Source organism: Staurois parvus, unplaced genomic scaffold (assembly GCF_062004578.1).
Source record: "Staurois parvus isolate SC_StPar_1 unplaced genomic scaffold, SC_StPar_1.0 ptg000135l, whole genome shotgun sequence".
Lineage (NCBI taxonomy): Eukaryota > Metazoa > Chordata > Amphibia > Anura > Ranidae > Staurois > Staurois parvus.
The window spans coordinates 4,260,174-4,283,507 of record NW_028317931.1 but is presented as its reverse complement, the minus strand read 5'-3'; positions in this window follow the sequence as shown (position 1 = coordinate 4,283,507).

The following is a 23,334-nucleotide window of genomic DNA, read 5'->3' as shown; positions in this document are numbered from 1 at the left end:
GTACATATGCTATATAATTATACATCATTTAACAATATAAAATGTACAAAAATAAGAATTAGGTTGGTACAATATTCCCACTTCAGTTGATCCTGAATATGGCGGCCAGACTCATCCACCTTACCAACCGCTCCGTTTCCGCCACCCCCTCTGCCAATCCCTCCACTGGCTTCCGATTGCCCAACGGATCAAATTCAAACTGCTAACACTGATGTACAAAGCTGTCCATAATTCTGCCCCAAACTACATCACCGACCTAATATTGAAATACCACCCAAAACGCACTCTCCGCTCTTCACAAGACCTCCTTCTCTCTAGTTCCCTGATCTCCTCCTCTCATGCCCGCCTCCAGGACTTCTCCAGGGCATCACCCATCCTCTGGAACTCCTTACCCCATTCCATCAGACTATCACCCACTCTCCTCTCCTTTAAGCGCACCCTAAAAAGCCACCTCTTCATGGAAGCCTACCCCACCCTTTGCTAACTGCCGATCTCCTCCACTCTTCCTACCACTCCATCCCCCACAGCTTTTCCTCCCATACCACTATCCCCTCCCTCCTAGATTGTAAGCTCCAAGGAGCAGGGCCCTCGAACCACTCGTATATCGCACTGTATTGTTATTGTACTGTCTCATGTATTGCCTCCCATTGTAATGTACAGCGCTGAGCGAACTGTTGGCGCTATATAATAACTGTATAATAATAATAGTACAAGCATTGGCTTGTGTAATAATGGTCATGAAAGCAGCTTTCCAGAGAGGAAGGAACATTACCAGCAACCTGAAGTCTCAAAGGAGGAACTCCTCTATACACCACATGGGGGACATCAGGCAAACAGGGGCCAATGATTCTATCATTTTTTTATACATCCCAATGTTTACAAAAACTATTTTTAATCCAATGATGCTGAGTAGAAAATGTAGTACAGATAAAATAACTAAAACAGTTGAGTTACGGAATATGTGACGTCATCACGCTTAAACCACAGCCTTGTTGGTTATTTTTTGGGAATATTTTGATATGCCTATCTGTCCTAATACCATGTGAGTGCATACCATTTTTAATAAATATGTAGGCTTTTTACTACACCATTAGGCTGTTATTTTGCCTTTTATAAATTGTATGTATATGGGAGCCAAACAACTATGGACTGTTGGTGTGCAGCGAGTTTCAGGCTTCTGATAAATGGCCCAACTGAACTTGTGAGAATGGATCAGACTGGGTGGAGGTGGTGGAACCTTGGAAGTTTTATTTTCTGTTTGGCCACTCCTTATGTTGAGGTTCAATTTCCTTTGAGGCTCTGTGCACTTACTATTGGTGGTAGGTGGGGAGGGATATCACCAAGTCTGTCTTTTTTGGGCACTTATGAGGTTTTTTGACACTTCTTGGACGTTTCACTGGGACTCATAATTTTTAGTGTTTCATTTATGCCATTTGTTTATGTATTTATTTAGAGCACTGCACTTTATTTCATTATTGTCTTGAAAATTTACCATCAACAAATTGTGTACGCTGCTACTATTTTATTAGTGGGTGTATTTGTACATAATATGTTTATAAATAGCACCCCCCTATAATTATTTTGTATGGTGAGAGGTATTTACACCTGTAAAGGTGTGCACTATGCAGACCATACTCACTTTTTTTTTGGGTAGGAACTTTCTGTTAGAAAGAATTGGCATTAGTACATCAGTATAATGTCCAAGGACCCTAAATTAGAGTGATTCTAAGGGTTATTTTTTGTTTTTCTTAAAATAACAAATGTCATACTTCCCTGTTCTGTGCAATGCTTTTGTGCAGAGAAGCCCCAATCCACTTCTTCTTGGGGGGGTCCCCCGCCACTGATCCTAGCTCCTCCCACTTGACCAGTGCCCCCCAATAGCAAGTTGCTTGCTATGGTGGAACTGGTCTGTATTTTCTCCAGAGTCCCTCTCTATGTTTTCATAAGACGCATAAAGCCACTGCTCAGCCCCGCCCCCTGCTCTATTCTCAGTGGCTCACTGGCTGTAATTGACAGCAGTGGGAGACAATGCCTCCTACTGCTGTGTCTCCGCCAATGAGGAGAGAGAAGCCCGGAACATTGCTGGATCAAGAAGGGGCTCAGGTGAGTATCAGGGGGCTGTAGGGGGAGCAGCACACAGAAGGTTGTACATGACGCATGCATGAAGGAAAAAAACCTACAGCCTTTACAACCACTTTAAGTAAAATGTATTTTTACTTGCATAAGTGTTTTGAATATAACACGAGAGCTTCGTTAATGAAGGCTGTTCAGACACTACATTACAGAAACCAAGTGTTGTAAGACACTTCATTTATACATATATTTTTTTTACTTATGTGTAATACACCCTAAAGGAGAGCCTGAATCTGGGGAATCTGTTGACTGCATGGCATCATAAACTCTCTCAATACCCTTCCATAATTTGCCGAAAATCTTAGAATAAGCACAGAAGAATTTAAAGATGATCTTATCTTTCAGCCCTAGATATAGTGTAACTCCTATACAAATTATGGTCTTCACTTTATTTTATTTTTTTTTTATTTTTGTTTTCCTTTCAACAAACAGCAGAAAAGAATCACAATAGCTACACAACAATATTTTGAAATGTATTGTAAGTTTTGCATAATTTTCTATAAATTATTTGATGCAAGAGAAAAACAAATCATTTTACAGCATAAAACTCAAATAAAGATAATACTTTGAAAAAAAATAAATATTAAGTTACATTTCTTTTGCAAGATTCAGATTGTGCTTTACAGCTATTACATGTCAAATCTTTGTTTAGATAACGGCAGTCATAAAACTGAAAGCAGTGTAGTTTTGTAAAAGACTTTGGAAAGCGGAAATATCTTCAATGCATTAGGGTATACTGAAAGCTCAATCAATCAAACTGATTAAGCTTTCAAGCTGGATAATGCAAATGGCATGTTTTATACACTCTCCAATGATAGTACTGAAATTCCCCAAGGATGCTCTCACTAAGTTATCTGCAAAATTCCTTCTAGCTGCAAAACTTCAACACAACCGTCACTGCACGTTAGTCCATTAAAGTTTGCATTATCAAAGCATATTTCCACCTTTGCAGTCAAATTTTAGAAAACCCCACTATGTGTTTGCCTATTCACATAGCATAATTATTTTTTTTTCATGTTTCATACTTTTTAGATCTTTTCTGAAGGAATTGTCATGGCTGACTGCAAGGCTTTTTGATCAATGTTAGAATGAGTCTGTCCCAAGTCTGTCCTCATTACCATACAATGCAAGAAGCCCATTCTCCATACCTTTAACCCTATGTTAGGACAGACAGTGCTCAAATCATAATTGATAATGATCTGCCTGCACAATACAGACAGGGTTAATTGTGGCAAACACAGCTGTTCAGCCTCCTCATAAGCAAAGAAAGCTACCTAGTATTTTATTCTCACTGAATGGCCCAGAATAGAATATCTAAAAATGTAAGCTGCCATTTTTGTTTTTTCTCTTTTTTCTTTTTTTACACTTTATTATGTGAATGAGAACACATATACAGTAAAGTATATGTTATCCCAATTTGGCTGCAAAAGTGCAAATACACTTTAGGTTATAGGGGAGGACGTTGGTAAAAAATATATTCAGTCTGGGAATATATTTGATTTCAAGAAGATTTTATTTTATGTATCAATCCTACAGTAAACATGCAACTTATAGTATAACCAAAGACAAAACTTTTTTTTTGGTTTTGGATGGAGTTGAGATGGATTAGAATACCTGTCAGTTTTTATTGCTATCTCTGCTCCCCGTTAGGCTAGGTTCACACCCATGCAGTCTGCGCTTCTGCAGTGAATTTTGCAGTGGGATTTGTGATTTTGCACATTCGTTTTTGCTGGGTTTTTAATGCATTTTGCATTTTTTTTCCAACTTGTTGCTGGGCAAGATAAAACGCAAAACTTAAAACGCATCAAAAATGCATAAAAATGTGTAAAAAATGAATCAAAAACTCACGACCAGGGGCGGACTGACAACTCATTGGGCCCCTGGGCAATAGGGGATCATGGGGCCCCTGTGTCCTTGCCCACACTCAAAAAAGCCTATTAAAAAGGTACCAGGGGCATTTCATGGGGCCCCCTACTGACGCCGGGCCCTAGGGCAGTGCCCGAGTGCTCGAATGGTCAGTCCGCCCCTGCTCACGATGTGCTTTTCTGCAGGGTCTCCATTGAAGTCTACAGAACAATAAACGCAACGTTTTGCATTTAAAAAAGTCCCTAACCCTTTCCAAAAAAAATGCACTGGGTGAAAACACGGAGATGTAAACCTGTCCCATAGGAAATCATGTTATGTGTTTCTGAAAAATGCATAGGTGTGAACCTAGACTTAGGGAGATTCGCCCTCTCTATTTGTCCTGTTTAACATTATCATAGAAAGTAAAAGAAACCCCAAACTTTGGGTTGTCCCCCAGAAAAATCATAGAGGGGAAATCTTCCAATAGAGATAGTAGTTCTGGTGGTCCCGTGATCCCCAAGGAATTCCTTTAATTTGCAGGGTGTTTCTCTTCCTTCCTGTTTTTGCTATGGAACAGAAAGTGAATGTAAATCTCTCCAATTGGACAAAGATGGCAAATATATAAACTGGCAGGGGTTATAACCATCTATTAGTAGAACTAAAGTTTTTAAAAAACTGCCTTTAGTTCTACTTTAAAGTGGAGTTCCACCCAAAAGGGGAAGTTCTTCTTTAATGTTTTGTCCCCTGCTCCCCATTAGGGATTGGCACCTTTGGGGAGCGGGTACCCAAATTTGACAGGTACCCACTCCCACTTCCACTGCAATCGCCTAGGCAATCGGAAGCAAAAGTTGTTCTCCCTCCCTCCCTGTAGTCTTCTGGGACACATGAGAGGTCCCAGAAGACTACGGGGCCATTCACCAAGTGCAGCGCATGTGCAGTGGGCACCCGGGTGTGAAGCCGCAAGCTTTCACAGCCAGGTGCCCACACTAAAGATGCCGACGCCAGGGAGAGAAGACGGTTGGTGAAATCAGCGGTGGTGAGGACACTGCTGGACCGAGGGACAGTGGTTGTTTTTTACAAGTCAGCAGCTACAGTTTTTTTAGCTGCTGGCCTTTTTTATTGTTTTTTCAGCTGGAACTCCACTTTAAACTAGAAGTACTAGGGGCATATTTATACAGTAAAGAAGAATGTACTTTCACAAAACATGTACTGCTGTTGAATCAATCATTGCCATTTAAAACACATGCACCAAGATGATTCGCTGCTTTATAAATATATCCCTTAGTGTTACTGGTATGAATCATATACAAAACTACAGTATATGTACCCACAAAACTAAGTTAATTTGAGGTCTGTAGCATTAAGGTTTTTGTCCAGCGGTAGAAGATCCCGGCCTTAAGGACTGCTGCCCGTTGGGCAGGTTAGCCAAAGCCTATTGCAGAGAATTTACTTTGGTCTCGGCTTCCCAGCTCAGTAAAGGAGCTGGAGGGGGGGGTTATTTCAATTTGAAGCAGCTTTGAGCCAAGTCAGGGGAGTGCACTGGAGATGTGGCCTGGAGATTCACAATCATGCGATACCTGCAACTGGGAGCAACACTTGCTTTTATCGGGACCTTTGCAGGTCCCTTTACAGGACCTTTGCATCTCAATATCATTAAACTAGGAACTTTATAACTGTAGATCCAGATGCATCCACTGCTTAAAGATTTCACTTCTTATTTTAAACAGAGTGCTTTAATTTCTAGAAGTTGTCCTCACTGCTTACCCTGACAAATAAATCAATTTCTCCTGTAGAAATTTACTACCTAAGGATTCGTTGAGGAAAAGGACTAGTGACATGTAACATGTTTCTTTTTAGTCTTCACTAAAAGCTGGGTGACAGGACAGATCAATAGACAACTAAAAGTAACAAGGTTTGCCTATTATTGATAAAATTTAGCATGAGCAGTCTTTACAAGTGTAAAGAAAATGCGTGTTTGAAAGTACACAATTTAGTAGTTAATTTTAATAGTTGAAAATAAATAGCGTAACATGGGTTTATAGAGATAAAGATGTTAATAAAGTTGCCCATATGATAAGTGCAATAAATTAAAAATTAATAAATACATAGAAACATAGAAAAGTGACAGCAGAAAAAACTGAGTCTGCCCGTTTTTTTAATTTTGTATTTATTTATTTAGTTTGTTTTTTGTATTTTTTTTTTGTTTTTCATGTGTTTTTTGTTGTTGTCTTTGTTTTTTGTCTAAGTATAGATCTATGCTTTTCCCATGCATGTTTGAAGCTATTTACTGTTGACTGGCTCTCTGCCTCTTGAAATTGCTAAGATTTTGGGACATGATCACAGAACCAGCAAACATTTTGTTGCAAATAGTCAACAGGATTGAGAGAAATGTGTTGAGACAAAAAAGATGCAAATGAACTGCCAAAGATTTGGGAAGAATCAATCGTGAATCTACCAGGAACCCATTATGCACCATTGCTGTCATATTCCAGAACTGCAACTTACCTGGAGTGTGGAGAAGTACAAGGTGTTCAGTGCTCAGAGACATGGCCGAGGTAAGGAAGGATGAAACCTGACCACCACTGAACAAGACACATAAGTAGAAGCATCTAGATTGGGCCAAGAAATATCTGAAGTCAGATTTTTCAAAGGATTTATGGACTGATGATATAAGAGTGACTCTTGATGGACCAGATGGATGGGCCTGTGGCTGGATCAGTAATGGGCACAGAGCTCCACTTCAACTCAGACTCCAGCAAGGAGGAGGTGGGGTACTGGTATGGGCTGGTATTATTAAAGATGAGCTTATTGGACCTTTTAGGGTTGAAGATGGACTCAAAATCAACTCCCAAACCTACTGCCAGTCAAGCAGTGGTACAGGAAATAGTCTGCATCTTTCAAAAAGACCATGATATTTATGTAAGACATTGCTCCATCACATGCATCAAAGTACTTCACAGTGTGGCTAGCCAGTAAAGGCCTTAAAGATGAAAGAATAATGACATGGCCCTCTTCCTCACCTGACCTAAACCCTATTGAGAACTTGTGGGCTCTTCTTAATTGGGAGATTTACAGTGAAGGAAAACAGTACACCTCTTTGAACAGTGTCTGGGAGGCTGTGGTTGCTGCTGCACAATAAGTTGATCGGCAACAGATCAAGAAACTGACAGACTCCATGAATGGAAGATTTATGACTGTTATTGATCACTGATTTTTTTTTTATGTCAGAAATGTTTATTTGTAAATTTTGAGTTGTTTATTTATTATCTTCACTTTAACAGATAAAAATAAACACGTGAGATGGGAAACATTTTGGTTTTCTTTTAGTTCCATAATAATTCTGCACACTAATAGTTGCCCAATAATGTGCAGACATAGATATTCTCCCGAAAAAGCCCAAAGCTCACTTTTACTTTCTTAAATATCCAGGTTTGAGGTTTATTAATATTTTGGATTGACCGAGAGCACTGGAATTGCTGAATAATGAAATAAATCCTCAGAAAGGGTATGCCTATAATAAGGCTTACCTGTAGATACAGTGAATGTCTCCTAAACTTGGGGTGTTTAGGAGATAATCATGCTTGAAGCAGCTGGTGTCATCCACAGTGCATACACACTGTGCTTTTAATGGACAGCACACTATACTGTCCATTCAGAGTGCTGTGCCATGACTGAGACTCTCGTGTGCAAGCACAAGTGTGATGTCATCATGGCCCAGCCATTCAAACACAAAACCTTGAAGGAAGACCAGGTGAGGATGGAAGCACCAATACGATGACAGCATGTTTCTGGAGGGCTTTGTTTTCAGGTAGGTCTGTTATAATGTGCTAGTATACAGTGCATGCTAGCACAGCATGGCTTAAACCACCCGGAGGCTCACTTTTTTAAATTTCAGGCGCTGACTACTGCTTTAAAGCAAAATTGTAAGCATTTTATATACAGTAGTTCCCTATTTGTATCCATTAATGATTCAGTAAATAAATCCCTAATGTATTTTTAAATTGCATTTACATTTACAGCCTGATTAAGACAGGGAAAATGAGGAGCAGAATTTCAAGACAATCCGAATCAATTGTACTGTACCCAGGGAGATTGCTGGTTAGAAGAGGAAGTATCCACCAGTGGGAGGAGCTTATACGACCGAACGTTCTGACGTCATATACGGCGTGGGCGCCATCTTGGTGCTCCTTTGCCTGAATGCAGTACACCCTTTGAGTGGTGTGAAGGCCTGTTTTTAATGAATGAGCATGTGAGTAGATCTCTGTTGTTACTATTGATCCAATAAAGCGGTTTTACACTATGTAAGTTCTTTTGTCTTACTGGTGACCACTTGGGAGGGATATTTATCGGTACCATCAACGATCCGAGATAAGAGACAAGAGGAGGGGAGTCCCACCATTACTACCTGAAGGACCCACCATCTGAAGGACCCATCCAATTTCCAGGGGAAAGATCCAATATATACCAAAAGGCTCATTGGTCCTTAGGGGCCTGGGCAGGAAGGTGAGGGGGCACTCCACCTATCTGAGGATTGGCACTTGAAGTTCACACCTGCATAATATTTTATGCACATGGACACTATTCACTTTATTGTGTTTTAAGTCACCATAGTGCATGAGAAATTCTTTAAGTGTATAATACCACCAGCCTATAATTTATTAGTTTTTATATGTGGTATGGCTGTCTGGGCTATATATTATACGGTGGTGAAAAGGAAAAATATAAGGATATGTAATTTGATGCATTATCTTTTCTTTTTTGGTTTGAGCTCCGCACTGCTTTACATTTTACTTTTCTGAATACTGTTGGTGTTGAGATTGTGGCACCTTTAGTGCTGGTTGCTGAGTAGTATTAGTATATTTAGTGGCGCAAGAGACACTTTCTCGTTTATTTGAATAAGTGTAGGATTGACAAATTGGATGCCCTTTACCAAGGACAGGCAATGGGGCTTGATATGTGCCACCGAGAAATCACACGTTTATGTAAAATCAGTACAATCTTTATTCAAAAGTTAAAAAAACAGCTAAGGCACAAACGTTTAAAAAAAATCTCATGTTTATGCAATTCACTAATATATGGCATCTAGGATCGACACGTTTCACAAAACTCTCACTTCCTCAGGATCCAAGCCTGTTTCATATACAGTAAGTCAGTGAATTCTACGCTGTACAAAGATTAAGAAAACATATACCTACATTATAAAATATATCATGAGAACATGCACCTATACATGAGGGGGGAATAAGGGGGGGGGGGGGGCAAGACTCTCACTCCTCGCTTTCTCACATGTCTTAATTCCAACTTTTTTCCCTTTCCTACTTTTTTCTTCCCTTTTTTGGCTGTGTGACATAACAGATATTATTTTTTTTTTAATTAGATGGATTATGTATAGTTGTGTGTTCTCATATATTTTATAAGGCATTTGTATGTTATATTTATATGTGTAGAACTCACTGACGTACTGTATAGATATCTTATCTGTTGTTTTAACTTTTGAATAAAGATTGTTCTGGTTTTAAATATGTGTATATTTTTTCAGTGGCACATATAAAGTCCCTTTTTCCTATTCCCACCCTGAAAGGCATCCACTTTGTATCTTGATTAGGGATGGTGTCCATGGAGAAATAGATAAGCAAAGACTGGAAGATTCTACCTTGTTTTGTATATTTAAAGTGCAGGGTTGACTTTATCAGCATGTAAACCATTCTATTACAGCTGAATCATACTGTTTTTATTATTATTATTATTATTATTATTATTTTTTTTTTTTTTATTAATTTCTTCTTTCAAAAACCAACACAGTGTACATCATTACAAATACATTTTCCAGTACATATTATCCCCTCGTAAACCTAACCTCCCATCCGAGATTAAACCCTCCCATTTTCCTTTTGCCTTTTCTTCCTGTTCTTACTGTTCCTTTGTTACTCCCTTCAACTTCCTTCTCCTCATATCTCTAATCCTACCTATCTTTTACATTTTAGAAGATCATTCTTTCTTCTCTTTATTCAAGTCTCCGACCAGTTCTACATATCTCTTTGAAATTTTGAACTCATTTAATCTTTCCCATGTTTTTTATTATTTCTCCGTTTTAACCTCTACAACATGGTATAGTTTCTCCATCCTATATATGTAATCCATCCTATATATCCAATCTTGTATTTTTGGTGTCTCCTGGACCTGCCAGAAATTAGAGATCAATCCTTTTGCTGAATTTATTAAATGGAATATCATCATATTCTTATATTCTTATATTGTTTCACTGAAAACTCAGTATTATGGGATAAACATACCCATGGATTCTTCGAAATACTAATACTTTGAGATACTAATCCCCTCAATCTCCTGTATTTGGTGAATTGTTTCCTCCCAATACTTCTGTATCTTGGGGCAGTCACACCGTATATGTGCCATTGTTCCCTTTATCCCACACACCCCCAACATAAAGGTGAATTCTCTAATTGTTGCTTATGTGCCACGTTCATTGTAATATACTATCTTGCTAAAAATTTCTACTTAATTTCTACTACCTTATATCTATTTAATCTTATAACTATCTTAAACCTTATATCTACAGCCCCATGTGTTAATCTAAATATTTTCTTTTTTGCTGCTCATTCAAAGATATTCCGAGCTCCATTTCCCACTTTTCCAAAAATGGTAGAGAAGTAGGTCCCAATATTGCAGTAAGAATCTTATAAATCCAGGAGGTACCATGTTTGTACATGCGCTAAACATTTGTTCAAATTAATTCAGATCCTCTACTGTTCTTAATGGTTGTGGGAGCATTGCAGCAAAGTGTCCTAATTGAAAATATCGCCATTCATCTAACATAAAAAACAATTCCTTTTTATTTTTAGTTCCTGAAAGGAGCATATTTACCCTTTTTTCATTATTTCTTTTAACTGTGCATTCCCATCTTTTATACATTTAACAGAAAAATTCTCTTTCCCTGGTGGGAAATAATTTGTTCCCACCAGCGGTATTGATGATGAATTATACTCCCATCCCATTTGCTTATAAATTACATCACATACTCTAATTACATTCCGTGTAAAAGTGCTTGTGTTTTCAGCAAACATACGATACTGTTGTGGAAGCCAAATAATCCTATCTAACTGTGCTTTGTTCAGTGTGTTTTCTATTTTAAACCAGCTTTTCCCCCATATATCCAATCAAATATTCGTGATATTAATACAGAATAATAATATCTCTTAAAATCCGGCACGTTTAAACCCTTGTTTTCTTTATCTTTGCACAACACTTCATATTTTATTCTTGGTCTTTTATTTACCCATATATACCTAAGTATAATTTTTTTTATGATTTTAAAATATATTCCCAGTAGATGTATTGGTAACATATGAAATTTATATAGGATTTTTGGAACTATCAACATCTTTACCATATTTATTCGTCCTATCCAGGAAAGCAATCCTATAGAAATTCTCCTCAATTCATCTTTTATCTAATTTATTAATGGAATGTAGTTTGCCTGGTATAAATTCTTGAGGGACGAGGTTAATTTTATTCCTAAATATTTTAATTCTCTTTTGCTCCATGAAAAATAAAATTCTTTCTGTAAGGACTTTTTCTCTGTTATCGGGACATTAATATTTAAAATCCCTGATGTCAGTCTAGGATTTACAACAGAATAACATATCATCTGCATATGCTGCAACCTTATGTTCTCTATCTCCTATCTGAATCCCTTTTACATCAACACTGTCGCAAGAAGCTGCTCTAGAGATAAAACAAATAATAGGGGTGAAAGCGGAAACCCCTGTCCTGTTCCATTATACATTTTAAAAAACTGTGATAATGAGCCGTTTACCTTCACAGTTGCTGAAGGCTGGCTATACAGTTTTCCTATCCACTTTCTCATTTTGGGTCCAATTCCCAATACTTCCAAGGTATCCATCATAAATCCCCAGTCCACCCTCTTGAAAGCTTTCTCAACATCTACCAACAGGACTAGTATGGGGGACTTCTCCCTATTACTTTTTTGCAGAAGAAGTAGTGATCCTAACCCATTATCTCTTCCTTCTCTCCCTGGGATGAACCCCACTTGATCTAAGTGTATTCATTCTGGCATTAAGTCTTTCCTCCTAGTTGCTAAGACCTTTGCATATAATTACCTATCAATATAGAACAATTATATGGGTCTATAACTAGCACATTGGGACCTATTCCCCTCTTTAGGTATAATTGTAATATATGCCTGTAATGACTCCTCCCTCATTTCCATCCCATCTCCTAATGCATTCATGTATTCACACATTTTAGGGACTAATTGTTCTTCAATTTTCCTATAATATCTCACTGTATAACCATCTAGTCCAGGACTCTTCCCTGCAACTGTACTGTTCAGTGCAGCTTGAATTTCTTCCTGTATTATTATTGTTTTTCTAGAATTACTAAACTTTCCTCTCCCAATCTCTGTAATCCCACTTCCTTTAACCACTTGCCCTCCTGAGGATTTACCCCCCCCCCCCAATGACCAGGCCTCTTTTTGCTACTCGGCGCTGCACTAATTCAACTGATAATTGCGTGGTCATGCAATGATGTACCCAAACGAAATTTACGTCCTTTTTTCAAATAGAGCTTTCTTTTGGTGGTATTTGATCACCTGTGTGCTTTTTATTTTTTACGCTATAAACAAAAAAAACCAAACATTTTGAAGAAAAACGATATTTTTTACTTTCAGCTATAAAAAATATATAGTAAACACAAAGTTGGTTATAAATTTAGGCCAAAATGTATTCTGCTACATGTTTTTGGTAAAAAAAATCCCAATAAGTGTATATTGATTGCTTTGTGTGAAAGTTATAGCGTCTACAAACTATGGTATAGATACTGCAATTTACGCCATTTTTTGCTATACTGCGCTGCGCTAATTTAACGACAATTGCGCGGTCATGCAATACGGTACATAAATGAAATGTATGTCCTTTTTTCACACAAATAGAGCTTTCTTTCGGTGGTGTTTGATCGCCTGTGCGTTTTTTATTTTTTGCGCTATAAAAAAAAAAGGCTGACAATTCTGAGAAAAAAAACTATATTTTGGACTTTTTGCTATAAAACATGCCCAGTAAAAAAATGTAAAAATCAAATTTTGTCATAAATTTTGGCCAAAATGCATTCCGAGACATGTCTTTGCTAAAAAAAAAACCCAATACGTGTAAATTAATTGGTTTACATGAAAGTTATAGCGTTTACAAATGGCGGGAAAGATACTCAGATTTTTTATTTTTTTTTATACTAATAATGGCGGTGATCAGCGACTTATGGCGGCGATCAGTGCCTTATAGCGGCGATCAGCAACTTATGGCAGGACTGCGGGACTGCGGCGGACATTCTGAGACTGGGGGGGAACTGACTTGGGGTCACTGACATCCCCAGTGACACCAATACAGTGATCAGTGCAAAAAAAAACCACTGACACTGTACTAATAGCACTGGGGAGGAAGGGGTTCACTTTTTTATTCACCGAAAGGGTTAACTGTGTGAGGGGAGTGTTTTACTAGGGGTCGGGGGTGTGTACTGCATGGAATAAACTCTTCTCTCCCGATCAGCATGTCAGGAGCTGTCAGGGAACTGACAAAAAGCAGAGCTACTGCAGCCCTGCTCTCTGTCAGTGATTGCCGCTAATTGGCGTGACACAGCTGGTAATGACCGTCTGTGACCCGGCGACTGACACCCACGGCCGAGATCGGCGGTGCAGGTAGGGCGGTGGCATGCCTCATGCGCGCCCCCTACCTGTTTTGCAAAAGTGCTTTTGCCCAGCCGTGCCACCCTGCCACCGTATTTCTACAGTGGCTGTGCGGCAAGTGGTTAAATATATCTGCCTTTTCCTAGTTCTTTCCACCTCCTCATCTTTTAGATTTTTAAATTTTACATCATATAACTTACTATAGTATTTTTGGAATGCATTAGCGATATCAGTGGTTGAGTATATCATTTCTCCAGTATCATCTTTAATTTTCTCAAAAAAATTCCTTGATTTCTTCTTCCTTAACGTTTCCCATTTTCCCGGTCTATTCCCCCACTGATATCTTTTCCTCGCCATCATATTGAAAGTTCTCCTTGTTTCTTGTTTCATTAGATCATTTAGCTCATCTCTTTTTTGGATTATTTTCTGTTGTTTATCCTTTACTGTTCTCCTATAACAATCAGTATTCCCCTTATATATGCCTTATGTGCTTCCTATACCGTAGTAACCGATACTCCTTCAGTCTCATTTAACCTGAGATATTATTCTATTTCTTTTTTTATTCTTATTTCCATCTCTTGTTCTTGTAGGAGCATTTTGTTTAATTTCCACATGTTTATCTTATTTTGTTCTCTTCCCCACTGCAATTTCATTGTAACAGGTGCATGGTCTGATATTGATAGAACATCTATATCCACCTTAACCAGAAAACCCAAAAGTCTATGTTCTATCACTATATAATGTAATCTGGAATACATCCCATGCGTAGAGGAATAAAACGTATAGTCTCTTTCTCTTGGGTGTTTAATTCTCCAGGAATCCATGAATTGAAACTTATATAACATTTTTTTAATAAACTTTAAACATTTACCTCCATCCCTCTGAACATGTGGTGATGTATCCATCCAGGGATCCATGCAACAATTAAAATCTCCTGCCACAATTAGTTTGCCCTCCTTAAATTCCAAACGTTTTATTAATATATTCTCCAGATAAGCCATTGGATTTTTATTAGGGCAATACATTTTTGCTAAAGTGCATTCCAATTCCTTTAATTTCCCTCTCAAAAACAAAAATCAGCCTTCAGGATCCACCCACCTATCCTCAATATTAAATCTTACATTCCTTGCTATGCCAGTTGCTACTCCTTTGGCATGTTTTGTTAGTGAATCCGCATAATACCAGGTTGGATTATATTTAGAGTATAACTTAACATTTGTATCTTGAGGTATATGAGTCTCTTGTAAAAACACTACTTCAGTAGAATGTAGTTGTAATTCTCTAAGAATCATATGCCTCTTAACCAGATATCCAATCCTTTCACATTATAGGTCATAAAATTAACCTCCTCCGTTCCTTATATTTTTCCTTTTCTCCTTCTATATTCGCCCTGAAAGAAGTACAGATGTCTATAATCAGGAACAAGAACATATCTCCACCATAGTTCATACTTCCCCTCCCTCCCATCCTCCCTCCCCCTCCTCCCTCTCCCTTCCTTTCACCCTAACCTCCCCCCCACACTCTTAAAACCCCATGGCCCTTTCCTTGTTTTTGAATCATTTGTGATCCTAGTCCCACTATTGATTCCATTTTTTGGGTGGAACTCTGACCACATACGCCTGTCCGAACCCCAATCCTTGGGTCGCGAGTCCAGGTGCTTGTTTGACCTCCTGTTACCTGCCTGCATTCTAAAATTTTCAATCTACCTAGAAGAAGAAAGAGAGAGAAGAGAGAAAGAAAGAAAGAAAAAAAAATTGCCAGGGTAAAGGGAAATAAGGAAGAAGAGGAGAGGCAGATGGTGAAAAACACTCCTCTCTCAGCTTCATTATTCACCCCCTACTCCTTCCCCACATCTTTCATCTTATCTCTGTTGCAATCTCTTTTTAGGGACTAGCTGCCACCTCTCTTTTTCTATTCCCACATTTTCCTTAACCCCTTCTGGCCATCCTGGAATGTCCATTGTCTGTAATTCTAATCTTTCACAAAAGTCCCGAAGTTCTTCTGGGAACCTCAATTTAGCAGAGCATCCAACTTTCCATCCGATTAGACATGCTGGAAACCCCCATTTATATATTTTGTTTTTTGTTTTCTCATCTGCTCCAGTAATGGTTTCAGGGATCTTCTTCTAGCCAGCGTTTCCAGTGCTATATCTGCAAAAATTTGTAGATTTGTTTCTTCATATTTTATTACTAGTATCCCTCTTATCCTCTTCCATATATTTACTTTATCTTCATAATAATTAAATTGCGCAATCACATCTCTGGGGGTTTCACTCGCCACTCCTTGCAGTCGACCAATTCTACGTACTCTGTCAATTTTCAGTTTACCTATTACTGATCTATCCATTATTGGATTAAACATTTTCCTCATTGCCTCCATCAAATCTTCTCCTTGAGATACCTCAGGAAAACCCTGAATCCTCAGGTTGTTCCTCCTATCTCTATTCTTTTGATCCTCCATCTTATATAACATTTTCCTTTGCTCCTTTCGCATTTCTTCCATTTGCCTTTCCAAATTAATTATAACTTGAGCATGTTTATGCAATCTCTCCTCAGTTTCTTCTACTCGTGATAGTACCTGCCCCAGATCTTTATGTATTACCGCCATCTCATTCTTTATGGAGCGTTCTAATTTTGCAAACATTTCTGCTATTTAAATTTTTGGAGGTATTTGTGAATTTTTTCCTTGTTCTTCAGTATTTTCTATGTCCATTCGTTTTCCATATTTACAGTTTCTTCAATTTGACTCAAAATGGATACTCCCAGGGACAGTCTAAATTGATCCCCAGTATTATTTCCCATCTCCCACCTTCCACTTGCTCCATGCTGTCTCTCCGGGGTTTGCCCCTCTGGGCTTTTCTTTTGTGGGGGAATATATTTTTTAATTGTACTTGAACTTGTTTGGGGTGTTTTAGTCCCTCCCCATTTTACGGATTTTCTCTTCATATCATTAATGTGATATTTCTATCTTTGTGGATAAACTTTTTAAACAGAGGGCCAGTTCACTGTCCCTCAGACCGTTGGAGGGCTGGACTATAGTTTAAAAAAAAAAAAAAATATGAACAAATGCGGACACAGTACAGGAGATGACCAGAGACTGCGGACATACAACAGCAGCGGGAATACTGGGCCGGCCGCTCCATAAGATGCACAGACATTTCCCCCCAAGTGTGTCTTATGGAGCAAAATAGTGCCCCATCATTGGTGTCAGTGGGAGGAATAGGGCCCCATCATTGGTGTCAGTGGGAGGAATAATGCCCCATCATTGGTGTCAGTGGGAAGAATCGTACCCCATCATTAGTGTCAGTGAAAGGAATAGTGCCCCATCATTGGTGTCAGTGGGAAGAAACGTGCCCCATCATTGGTGTCAGTGGGAAGAAACGTGCCCCATCATTGGTGTCAGTGGGAGGAATAGTGCCCCATCATTGGTGTCAGTGGGACGAATCGTGCCCCATCATTGGTGTCAGTGGGAGGAAGAGTGCCCCATCATTGGTGTCAGTGGGGGGAGGAATAGTGCCCCATCGTTGGTGTCAGTGGGGGGAGGAATAGTGCCCCATTGTTGGTGTCAGTGGGGGGAGGAATAGTGCCCCATCGTTGGTGTCAGTGTGGGGGGGGGGAATAGTGCCCCATCGTTGGTGTCAGTGGGGGGGGGGAATAGTGCCCCATCATTGGTGTCAGTGGGAGGAATAATGCCCCATCATTAGTATCAGTGACACCAATGATGGGGCACTATTCCTTCCACTGACACCAATGACACTTAACTTGCTGACCCCTGCTCCAGCATGGTGCTGCTGCAGCCAGCATACCTGGTTGCAGCAGCACCATCGGCACGGCACACTTACCTGTCAGCTGTCCTTCTTCACTCTGGCCTCTACCTCACTCGATGTTCACAGGGCCGCTCGGCTCCGCCTCCTCGCAGGTGATTGGCCGCCTATGTGCCTTTCCTGAGCTACAGTTCTGGCGCCCAATCACCGGTGAGGAGGCGGAGCCAAGCGGCAGGAGTGAGGGAGAGGCCAGAGTGAATGAAGGAGCAGCGCTTCCTGGACTGGATCATTGTGGGACTGGGACCGGAGCCAGGTGAGGTACAGCAGCCCCCTGCCCGCCCCTGTACTTAGTGTCCTTTCCTCACGGAAAATACGCCCCTGCCGGAGGGCCGGATAAATGGCCTCGGCTGGCTGCATGTGGCCCGCGGGCTGTAGTTTGAGGACCCCTGGGTAAGGATGTATCTTTTTAAGATCCCTTTTTCCTTGGTGGAGTTCTTGGATTACCATAAAGGATGTTCTTATGAACAGACCTCTGTTTTTTTTTGTAAACCCTTTAATAGTTTTTAGTTTTAGTTTTCTATTTTCTTTCTCTTTTCTGTTTATTTCCGGGGTCCAATCTGGGTGGTCAATCTTGGAGGTTATAAAAGAGGACAAACCTTTATACCCATAGTAGTGTCCTGCTTAAAATACACTGACCTTTAATACCGATCTTTGACCAATATCTTCATCCATCCCTGAATCTGAACCTTACACTGACCTAGATCAAACCCTGATCTAGCTATTTTATGTTTAGTTTTTTTTATACACACTTTTTTGTTTACATGTTCTCCCCTATCAAGGAGAAAAAGATAAAATGTATACTTTTCTCCATTTAAGAAAACAAAGAGTACAGGGATGGGCTGTTATTGATCACTGATAAGGCCAATCATAGGATATCACAGTGATCATGCTGATTGAGAGGTGATACTCCCAACTCTCAACTGTTTGTAGGAGAACCCAAACTGTCAATGACAGCTTGGTCTCCATGCTGGGAGCACGCTGTGAGGCATTCTCTAAGGACAAAAATGGGTACACACATATGCAGCCCATGGAAGAAGACCCACTTCAGTGAGGCTACATATGTGCGTATGCCCAGCAGTGAGGGGTTAAGCTTCTGGACTGTGCTGACAAGCTGCCAAATCTATTGGCAGCAAATAACCAGCTTGAATGCACTTATTCTGATGGATCAGGAAGAGGTCTCATCACCATCACAACTGATTACTGAACTCAGCAACTTGCAATGTGAAATGGCTGAAGGCCTCCCTAGAGACCTTTACTAAACATTGGACTGAACTTGAGCTTGCTCTTTCTTTAACCCATCATCCATAAACAAGTTGTGTAACAACATTATGTTTTATTGTAATAAATTGTACGTGGGTGTATTATTGTACATTAGATCCCCAAGAAGGAGCCTAAATTGAACCTGTGGGGGATATTTGCTATATGTTATTATTTTTATTATAAAATCAAGCTTTTTATGAACCCCCATGACCTCACATTATTTAATGATAGTTTACCTTTACAGAAGATCATTTCTTTTCATTGTTCAGCTCTTTTGAACAATCTTGAACCTAGAAACCATGAATGAGCAGTATATCTAAAGCTGTTTTGCCTATACTTCATCTGGGGATCACAGGAGTGCAGTTTGTTCTGCACTCCTGTGACCCCGTTTTCGGCTGACAGTGGGCTAAAGCTGATGTCACAAAGCTGGCCCGGCTCTGAAAAGATTGAATGCATTTATTCTGATGGATCAGGAAGAGGTCTCATCACCATCAATACTGATTACTGAACTCAGCAACTTGCAATGTGAAATGGCTGAAGGCCATTTACTGAACACTGGACTGAAGGCCTTTACTAAACACTGGACTGAACTTGACACTGCTCTTTCTTTAATCCATCATTCATGAACAAATTATGTAACAACCAGGGGTGGACTGACAACTCATGGGGCCCCCGGGCAATAGGGGCCCATGGGGCCCCTGTGTCCTTGCCCAAACTCAAAAAAGCCTATGAAAAAGGTACCAGGGGCATCTCATGGGGCCCCCTACTAACCCCGGGCCTTCGGAAAGTGCCCGAGTTTCCAAATGGTCAGTCTGCCCCTGGTAACAACATTACTATTTATTGTATTAAATTGTATGTGGGTGTGGTATTGCACACTAGAAGGAGGGTCTTAAATTGAATCTGTGTGGGATATTTGCTATGCTATTATTTTTATTATAATTGCAGAAGTCAAACTATTTACGAACCTCTAGTGCAGTTTGTTCTGCACTCCTGTGACCTATTTTCATCTGACAGTGGGCTAAATCTGATGTCAGAGAGCTGGTCCAGACTCTGAAAAGATCCCAACCGTATGGTCGGGATAAACCCAGAGGCCTGGACTGGCACCTGGCTCAGCCACTGAGCAATCCACTGAGAGCCTGAGCTAGTGGAGGGGCAGAGCAGAGAGCTGAAGACTGACAGTCCCCATCTTTCTATTCACAGAACACTGAGAACTGAGCAATCAGTGGTCTTCGATCGCTCAGTCTTAGAGTTGGCAGGGAACAGAGGCAGCATCGGATCGATGCTGCATACACCTAGGTGAGTAAAATGTTTTTTTTTCTTATTTAACCTATACTTCTCCTTTAAAGTGCAAGAAAACTTTCTGAATCAACATTAATTATTTTAAATCTTACATTGTTAGTCTTAATAAATAAATAGAAAGTATATTATATTAATTAATGATAAACTTTTTTTAACATTTCCGCAGTTACTTCCTTATTTCTGGCCTAGGCCATTATTATGCCATACATCTCAGAAGTCTTCATGGGCATTTCTTTCATCTGAAGGAGGGCTTTTCTCAGCTAAGCATACCCTCCTGCCTGCATGCCTGAGCTAAGGGCAGATGGATTTTATTAAACTACATAAAATGATTTATGCTACGTAAATCACCTGCCCTTACTCAAGATGGCCACTGCTAGAAATGATAAGGGGATGTTTTTTTCAGCAAAATTAAACATGGAGACATGAATGGATGGGTAAGGTTGCTTTGAATATTACAAATGAATTGATAGCATTTTCAGTTATGTTCCACCTTAAAGCATTTCTTATCAACCAGTAAAATTACAGCTGCCCTTTCTTGTGTACATTAGAACATACAAGCTAACACCAGACTGGTGCCTATTTTGCCCAGTGCTGTAGTGTATAAATGACACATAGCTAACATGGCATTTGTTGAAACATCAGAAAAGGATCAACAAAGGAGTTTGATGATTCTGAAAGTAATTGAGCAGGGATCAAGACTTGAAGACTCTATTTCAAATCCCTTGATTCACCCTGTAACCTTGAACTTACCATTATTACTCATATATCAGAAATGAAAATGTTAATTTGACTATTGTAGAGAAATGCAACTGCAAATGTGAAACCCATATTCTAAGAGGTCAACAGTATGAAGTATAAAGCTACTGTTGAACTGACAGTCTCTATGGATTCATGGCCTCTAGATAATTTATAGAAGTTGTGAAATCCTGTCAGTCATTCATATATGTAATAAATTACGAATAGGTATGACTGACAGGCTAGCCACAAATTCTCATTGCTAGTAGTGCGGACACTTTACCAATACCATCCTATAGCTAGTTGTAACAATATTCATTGTTTGCATCATTATCCACATTATATCAGTATTTATAGATATGCTATTACTGTATATGTCAGGGCAACACTTTATTTAGAGTAATTTGTATCGTAATGGCTAAATCAGGAGACTCAGGCATTTCTGACTTTTTCTATTTCTCTAAATAGACAAGTAAAAGTAATTAGATAAGGTAAAGTATATGTAAATCCGCAGAGACAAACACAAGCAAAGCCGCTCCAGGTAAGCAGTTTGAGTCATCCACTGACCAGCTAAATGATGATGCTTGCACAGCTCATCTGTGGGACTACAAGAGAAAGAACATCCGGAAACCACTGCACTTCACAGTCTTTATTAAATGTAGATAAAATCCATATCAGAGACACAAATGTGGTTATCAATAAGCGCTAGTTTTCAGCGTGAAATGCGTTAACCTCCTTTGTCCCTGACACTGTCTGTGATATTATTATTATTATACAGGATTTATATAGCGCCAACAGTTTGCTCAGCGCTTTACAATATAACAGGAGACAATACAGCAACAATACAGTTCAATACAAGAGGGATAGGAGGGCCCTGCTCCTTGGAGCTTACAATCTAAGTGGTACAAAAGGATATAACTGTGGGGGATGGACTGGTAGGAGGAATAGAAGATTCCATTATTAGCTGAGGGCAGGATAGGCTTCCATGAAGAGATAGGTTTTCAGAGATCGCCTAAATGTGGGCAGAGTAGGCAATAGTCGGATAGATTGGGGTAGAGAGTTCCAGAGGATGGGAGAAGCTCTGAAGAAGTCCTGTAAACGAGCATGGAAGGAGGAGACAAGGGGGCTAGAGAGCAGGGGGTCATGCAAGGAGTAAAGAGTACGGTTTGGTTGATATTTGGAGACAAGATTGGAGATGTAATTTGGGGCAGAGTTATAAATGGCTTTATATGTTATTGTTAATGTTTTGAATTTTATCCGTTGGGCAATGGGAAGCCAGTGGAGGGATTGGCAGAGAGGGGTGGAGGACACTGAGCGGAGGCCAGTGGAGGGATTGGCAGAGAGGGGTGGAGGACACTGAGTGGAGGCCAGTGGAGGGATTGGCAGAGAGGGGTGGAGGACACTGAGTGGAGGCCAGTGGAGGGATTGGAGGGATTGGCAGAGAGGGGTGGCAGATACAGAACGGTTAGTAAGGTGGATGATTCTGGCAGCAGCATTCATGATAGACTGAAGAGGGGATAGCCTGCGATGAGGTAGGCCAATGAGGAGGGAGTTACAATAGTCATGGCATGAGATAACAAGGGAGTGAATAGTTTGCTTAGTAGCTTCAGAGGTTAAGAATGGACGTGCTATGGATTTTATCTACATTTAGTAAAGAATGAAGAGTGCAGCACATTCCAGATGTTCTTTCTATTATATGTAAACACTCACCTTGTAAAACAACCCCTTCAGATTAATATAGAAATGAAAGGCCAAACATCTGTCTATATATAAAAAAAAGATAAATATTTTTTTCTTTCCTTTTGTATAACTGACCTCATACTCATATGTTATCTGCTGCATATGGAGCTTAGAGAGCTGGGGGAGGAGAAACAGCAGTACACTGGTCTTCCCAGTGAATGACTGTGCAGGCGGGGAGCAGGTCAGTACAAGTCTGATCATTGGAGGAAAACAGCACAGCTAGTAAGCTGGCCACGCTGTGCTCTCATATCTAGTGTGGTCAGAGGGACTGGCAGACACACCAGGGATTTAACAAAAAGGAAGCAATACAAAGAGAACAGGATATTTTTTTAAACACATAGAACAGCAGGCACATATTAGGAATGTGAAATGTTTAGTTTACATATTCTTTAAAGTCCTACTTTGCAGAGTTACTAATTTGCTTATTCTTTTAAGGTCTGTGTCTCTTTTAAATGTGTTATTTTTATAGCCGCAAACAGTCAAATCCTGATACTATATATTGTTTTCTAAAAGAATAAGACTTTTTTTTAATAATATTTAAATTGTATTACTATGTAGTTTTTATAAAACCAGCAGCTGGAGCTTTAGCATTCTTTCATTGCCCTATCTCCCTTCCATATATATTAAAAAACGCTGCTCTTTGTAGGCATCACTATCACAATGACTCATCCCTTATCAGATGACTCAGTCCAAGGTTTCAGTGAAAGGCAACTGTCTGAAAGTGAGCAAATTTTGTTGTGCTATTTCTTTATAAGTCATATATTTGTGGAAATCCTTTACCATGTAG